The sequence below is a fragment of the Fukomys damarensis genome, unplaced genomic scaffold (assembly GCF_012274545.1).
Source record: "Fukomys damarensis isolate Sample0158 unplaced genomic scaffold, DMR_v1.0_HiC HiC_scaffold_21, whole genome shotgun sequence".
Lineage (NCBI taxonomy): Eukaryota > Metazoa > Chordata > Mammalia > Rodentia > Bathyergidae > Fukomys > Fukomys damarensis.
In genome coordinates, this window is record NW_022900933.1 from 32,594,524 (window position 1) to 32,602,189 (window position 7,666).

At 36.1% G+C, this 7,666-nt stretch overlaps 1 protein-coding gene across 1 annotated transcript in view; it reads right to left on the bottom strand.

The window, feature by feature from the left end:
* Positions 1-7,666, bottom strand: part of Btbd7 (BTB domain containing 7) — a 59,995-nt gene that overhangs the window by 45,227 nt on the left and 7,102 nt on the right. The gene's annotated exons all lie outside the window — the stretch shown is intronic.

Below are 7,666 nucleotides of genomic sequence, written 5' to 3' on the forward strand. Positions count from 1 at the left end.
TCTCACTATGTAGTTGACACTGACCTGGAACTCACTATGTAGCCCAGGCTGGTCTTGAACTCACAGTGATCCTCCTGCCTCAGCTTCCCTAGTGCTGGGATTACAGGAGTGCGCCAACACATCCGGCAAATCATCCATTTTTAAAAAACCCCATTCTTTCTAGAATAGTTCTTACGGGTTCTATATACTGCTGCCAAAGACAGCTTTCAGAAAATGCAAATGCAATCTGGCAATAAGACCTACTATAGTCAGGATGAAGCTTATTATGTCAGCATGGTAAACAAAGTTCTGTATGTGATAAAGTCCTGTTTGCCTATGGCCTCTTTTTTTTTTTTTTGGTACTGAGGATTGAACCTGGGACCTTGTGCTTGCAAGGTAGGTGGTGTAACTACTGAGCTAAATCCTCGGCCCTTGTAGCCTCGTTTCTTATTTGCTTGAAAAGTCACAATATATTATCTCATTTTATAGATTAGGATGATCAGGTTTACAGCATGGTTATTTATCTACAGTTTTTTGGGAGGAGGTGCTAGGGCTCAAGCTCATGGACTTGCATATGCTAAGCAAATGCTTTACCACAGAGCTATATCCATGGCCCTGTCTATTTCTATTTAACCTAATACTATCTCTAAAAGATTGACAGAAAGATATAATTTAGGAGTGGCAGTCACATCACCGAAGATTTTAAATAGTTTAAAATAAAGTGTAAGTAAAAAAAAGTTTTAGCTTATAAAAAATTCCGAACCTCTCATATTACATATAAGTTCATATATTAATAGATTAGAAAACAATGTGATGTCCATTCATTTTCTAGAATTATTTTAAGGAGTCAGTTTCAAAATCCAGCCCTATTCTTGGATGTAAACTTCAATTAGGAAGGAACATGGACAACAGCAACTTAATATTAAAATCAAATCACTTTGGAAAAGGCTTAATTCTATTGTAGTTGAAGAGAAATATATTTAGAAACAAAGACATGTAAGTGCATTGATTTATTTTTGGTTTCCTAGTATTAATATCAGATATGTGACCATTTCACCTTCAAACACTATGGTACATTAAAACATTTGTCAGAAGTTTCATAAACATGTCAATACTAAGTATGAGGTATATAAAAATGCTTTAGTGCCAAGAACCGCAACAGAACTGTCTTTTAATATACCAAAGCCACCTCCTTCTTGGAGACATATTTAGTGAAGCTAGACCTTAGCAATTTATAACAGAGAATGCTATTCCTTTTAATTGAAATATATGAAAAAGTGACTGAAGCAATGCAATTTCTGGACTGCTTATATTCACTGAATGTTTTAGCAGTTCTATAAATATAAGAATCATTCCTCTGGAGACATTTATAAAAAGATATTTTCTAAAACAGTGGTTACCACTGGGGAGTGAGACTTTAAGATTTATCAAAAACCTTTTGCACTACTTGCTGTCTGAATCCATTCACCACTGCATGTATTAATTATATGTATTTATTACTTACATTTTAAAGACAATAACAAGATACAATTATTAAAAATAAATTCTGTATATAGTGACATAAACATTTCTCCAAAGTTTATGAGGTATGAAAATAGCAAGATACATAGTATGCACAGTGTGATGCTATTTATAGGACAAAAGAACAAGATATGCATGTGAAATACACACACACACACACACACACACACACACACACACACACACACACACACACACACACACACACACCAATTTGGATGAGAAGTGAATCAAATTCAATGGCTAGGTTTAATGTTGACCTTATGGAGAAATTTGATTTGGTTCTCATCCAGTTTGGTTTGTGACCAGAACTGTGAAGAGAACTGAGTTTGTGCACCAAGGGACCACTGTATTTCATATCAAAATGGGGCAACAAGTGTTGACACATTTTGCCTGATGTTTAACTTAAAACCATGAATGAGATAGTAGAGTCACTTCTAGGATTAAATTTATTATATCCCCTTCTCTCCCTCCTTTTTTGGCACAGGGAATTGTACTCAGGCCCTCTCACACACGCAGCAAGCAATGAACCACTGAGCCACCACACAAATCCATCCCAACTTTTAAAGGAAATGTTTCACAGTATTAAAAATAATTCAAAATATGCGAATAGGAATCTACTAAGAGCAAAGCACTGTGCTATGTTCTTGGGTGAATACATGACAAAGATATTGATTCTTTTGGGAACATGATATACTATGTGATAGACAAAATGACACAGGTAGGTAGGTAATTTCTTTTTTTAAAAAAATAAACCCATTTATGTTATTTATTTTACTTTATTTTGGTACCAGGGATCAAACTCAGGCCCTAGCACTTGCAAAGCAGGCAGTGGAACCACTGAGCTAAATCCCTGGCCCCTAATTTCAAAACAAGTTAGGAGATGTAAAAACCTAAGAAAAATAAAAGAAATGCTTTAAAAGTTTTCACAAAGTCCAAAAATATTTATAACTCAGAATGGCTAAGATAAACCAAGGAAAGTGGTATGTGAGTTTGGTCATTTAGTGATAAAAGGTGACAATACTCCAGACAAAAGAAAAATGAGAACAGAGTCCAGAGGAAGAGTTTATAATGTACAAAAACCATATTTTAATATTTAAAATAAAATATGCAGTTAATTATATTTTAGAATTTTACTCAAACTTTAAGTGAAATTTGTTTTTTTATTTTTAATTTTTCATTTTGTTTGGTACCGGGGATCGAACTCAACACCTTGTGCCTGTGAGGCAGGTGGCGAAACCACTGAGCTAGATCCCTGGACTGTGAAATTTGTTTTCAAATGGTTCATTATGAAGCTGGGCGTGGTGGAGCACCCCTGTAATCCCAGAACTAGGGAGGCTGAGGCAGGAGGATCACCGTGAGTTCGAGAGCTGCCTGGGTTACATAGAGAATTCCAGGTCAGTCTCAACTACAGCGTGAGACCCTGTCTCAAAAAACCAAAGGAAAAAAAAAAAAGTTTCATTATGATCAGATGTATAATTTCTGAGTTACGTGAACTGCCATTCACAAAACTAAAATTCACTATGTTGCATGTTTAAATAAAGCCTGAATTTATTACTCTGAACTGATGATCATGGTCTTTAGCTTAGTTCCAACTATTCTCTAGTAAGTACATTCAGATGATTTTGCTGAACAGGAAACAATTATAAGCAGAAGTAAAATGAACTACCAGGTCCATTGAAATGAGACAGAAGGAAGTGTCAACAAAGGGACAATGAAGGGAAGGGAAGAGGGAGAAATGGATGAGTGAGTGAGGACAGCCAGGCTATTCTGCATTTGTTTCATACACTCTTGGAACCTAACTGGTTGCTAAGGGAAAAAATTAGGTCATTGCTTTTAGTTGCTTCTCTGTTAGAATTTTAATTCAATAAAGTATAATCACATCCATGACTAAAAAATGGCAAATGAAATACAGAGTCCATTTTGGAATGAAAGTTACCCAAAGATTAAAAATGCCTTTTTGATCTAGATAAAGTTTAAAGTCTAGAGTAAAATGTCTAGCATTCAAATACACATGTATGTGTTAGTGCTGATTCTTGGCTACTCTGTTCTAAAATTAATAGTATTTGTCAAAGAATGGAAGACCTCTAAGTTGTTAAAGTGCGTGTGAAAATCTATACTTCCCAATAAGAGTGGTCTTCTCTTCTAAAAAATATAAACCACAAATCAATTTACTTAAAATTTTTAACATGAAGTAAAAAATAACCCTGAAAAATTTTATGGTTGTTCATGAAGAACACGGCTTGTAATCCCAGCTACAGTATATGGGAGGCTGAGTCAGGAAGATCACAAGTTGTAGTCAGCCTGGCCAACTTAGACACTGTCTCAAAATGAAAATTTTAGACCAGGGATTTAGCTCAGTGGTTCTGCTGCCTGATGCGCAAGCACAAGGTCCCAAGTTTGATCCTCAGTACAAAAAAAAAAAATTTTTTTTTCAATTTCTAGGGGTGCAGGAGCTTAGTACTCCTTGGCTTCCTGGGTTTGGTCTCAAGGAAGGAAGGGAGGGAGGGAGGGAAAAGAAGAAAAGAATAAAGAAGGAAAAAGTGACAGAAAATATAGTTCTGAGCCAGTCATGGTGGCATACACCTACAATCCCAGCACTCAAGAGGCCGAGGCAGGAGGATTGTCATGAGTTCAAGGCCAGCCTGAACTGCATAACAAGACCCTGTCTCCAAAAAAACAAAAAGAAAGAAAATACAGTTCTGATCCACAGATTGGTACAGTAGTAAGCATATTTAAATTGTCACAATATGACAACTGAATATTAATTTTTAAGAATTCTAATAGAGGTGTATGCTAGAAGAAAAAAACTAAAGAATTAAGAGTAATTGCCTCTGTGGAGCAGGACTAGGAGTAGATGGGGTGTAGGTGAGGAAGTTTTGCTTTTAAGGTGTTTTGTTACTAGACTTTTATAAGCATGTACTACTTTGATTATAAAATTAATTTTAATAAAGCTATGACATCATTGACCATTAGTCCCAAAGAGACCACGAAAAGGCCACAGTCCTAAGGAATTTATCTGGGGTGATTGTTGACAATGAGATTACGCTTAGAACCTTAGTTTACAGAAGGCTTTGTCTTTATCTCATTTATATTCCTGACAGCCTGTGAGTATGGTGGTGCTCAGTGATTTGTAGGCAGCATTTTCCCAGGCTTGTCAGTGATGATGGTGTGACTCACACCAGTTTTTTTGACTCTTAAGTCCAGGAATTTAGGCATGGTAGGAGAAAAGGGCAAATGAGAACCACTTTCAGAGTTGAGGTTGGGAGGCTGTGGCCCAGTCATAAAAACAAAACAGCAGATTATGTTAGTGATTGAAACACCAGCTTGGAGGAGTCTTAGTCATGTGCCTGCTTTGTAGCTGAACCACTTGGCACAAGTTTTGTGGGCCCAGTGAGGAAGTTTAAATACCAGGAGGCAAGGACCTAGATAGGTCACCACTCAGATTGCTCCAGGGCACTTAGAGGACAGCAGGCTTTGTTGTATTTTAGGCAATTTCCTGAATAAGCAGCATTCCTGTATGGGTCATTTGGCTTTTTAGGCTCCCAGCACTAAAACCTCCATTTCATGGAGAATTCCTCATTGTGTAGCTCTAGGGGTGCCCATCTCAAAGCCTAAAGGGCTTTCTTGGCCTTCTCTGTGGTTGGAGCTGCAGTATGTAACTGACTTTTTTTATGTAGGAGCTAATGGCACAGAAGGCAGAGCTGTAGTAGCTGCCGTAGCCAGGATCCCAGGCAACTCAGTGTTCTTACTAGGTTCTCAAAGAGTCCTCACTCTGCAGCCTTTTTATTTTCATCTGTTTACTGAGCTGGGTCTCCAACTTTCCCAGCAATGCTGTGTACCAACAATACCTTATCAAATAATATTTTCCCCCTTAAACCAGCTAGAGTTTGTTTTCTGTGACTGCAATGCAAGAAGCCTGCATGCTAGGAGTACCTATATTAAAAAGACTAATGTTTAAAGTTCCAAATAGATGACTAGATTGGAAGACCCCTGAAAGGATTGGGTGTTTGGTCACTGATTTTTTACAAGGTCCTTAGCATACACTGGGTAATAACAACACATGTTATATGCTGAAAAATGTCTTGTGCACTTGAGAAGAATGCGTATGCTATTGTTGGGCAGAGATTTTATATGCCCATTAGATCTACTCGGCTTATTGTAAAAGATCCGTTATTTCTTTGTTTTCTCTTTTGTTCTAGCCATTATTCAGAGTAGGGTATTGAAGTATCAAACTATTACGATAGAGCCATTTCACCCTTCGGTTCTGTAAGGTTTTGTTTAATATATATTAGTATGTCAATAAATGTGTAAATATGTTTCTTCTTATATGTACGTTTTAATAATATATTATGCCCTTTTTAGTCTCTGGTAAATTCTTAGTATACTTTATCTGATACTGAAATAGCCATCCCTGCTGTTTTGGTTACTATTTGTATGGAATACTGGGCTTTAATTTTTAGTTAACTCTAATTTGGAGTTCAAAAACATTTACTGCCTATCACCCTCAGCACTGGGGACACAAAAATGAAACAATGTGGTTTTACCCTCAAGTTACTCCATAGTTTAGTCTCATAGTCTTTAACTAGGAATCCTGATTTGAATTACAGAACCCCCAAAAATGACTACTTGATTCTCTCCAAGATGATATGTAACTAGTATCATAGTAGATGCAGGGGGAAGATGCTGATTTAATTACACTTAACAGGTGTTTGAGTACTTTATAGGCTTAATCAGACTGCAGAACTCCTACAGAGAAGAGCTGATTGCTTACCAACAGTTTGGTAAATGCAAAAACAAGAGGTATAAACAAACTCACTCTACTGGATAAACTTGTAAAAATTCTTAAAATTAATAATTCCACAGCAAAAAAATGTGATATGTATCATTTTATCTTCATAAGCCTACTTTACAGGGTTAATATTCTTATTTTACAAGTGAGAAAACAAGCTTAGAGAGGCTGTATGACTGGCTTAAAGTCTCACAAGTTAAGACACGATAGGATTTAAATCCAGTCTGTCCAGTTCCAGAATCTGTGCTGTTTAGCTTTATAAAATACCTCGCAAGTGCCCAAACAGCCTTCTTTCCAGGAAAGTGAGGTAAAAGTTATGTTGAAGTCATAGTGTTTTATAAATCTTAACATGAGTATCAGGTATGGGAGAAAAATATGTCCCACATGGAGCGCAACCACCACCACCACCACCATCCACCACCAAATGCCCAGAATTGTATTTTAAATAATGAAAGAGAGAAGCATGTGCAGTTGTTTCAAGTAAACAGATTAAGATAAGGCAAAGAGTATTGTCTTACATCTTTAAAATACAATTTCCAGCTAAATCTTTTCCTTTTCTCTTTCACACACAGCTCACTTAAGATAAAGTAATGCTAGATAAGTAATCAAATATTACCAAAGGTCCAAGAGCTGCCTCACAATTTTACTTTTCATTCAAGATGTTAAAAAATTACATTAAGGAATATATTCTCATTTTAAAATATGCAAAGTAAATTTGATACATTTTGGTTATTTTTTATCCTTACATTTTTAATTTTTATTAGTACATGTTTGTGGCACATAATGAGTGTGTGTATGTGTATATGTATATCTATCTATCTATCTATCTATATGTATGTATACATATATTATATATAGATATATATATCGAACTCGGGTCCTTGTGCCTGTAAGGCAGGCCACCGAACCGCTCAGCTAAATCCTCAGCCCATGAGTATATTTTATCTTTGTTTTTTTTCTTTTCTTTTCTTTTTTTGGTACCAGGGATCGAACTTGGGTCCTTGTGCTTGTGAGGCAAGTGGCAGAGCAGAGTACATTTATCTGATAACATTGTAATTGGCAGCTTTTAACATTTCTTTAGTTAACACGCACTAACTTAAATTCCTAAAGTGATCTTAGGTCATATAACTTGTTTCCTTTAATATATGGTCACAGAAAACTATGTATTCTCCCTTTCTGTAGCATAGTAAACTCCTTTGCTATCTCATGAAAAATCTCTTTCCAGCTCTGAAATGTTAAGATTCTTAACAGTTATCAAGAGATATCTTTTTTTTTTTTGAATGGGGATGGAATTCAGGATCTTGTGCTTGTGAGGAAGGTATGGTGCTACTGAGCTAAATCCCCAGCCCAGATACTTACTTTTTTTTTTTTTTT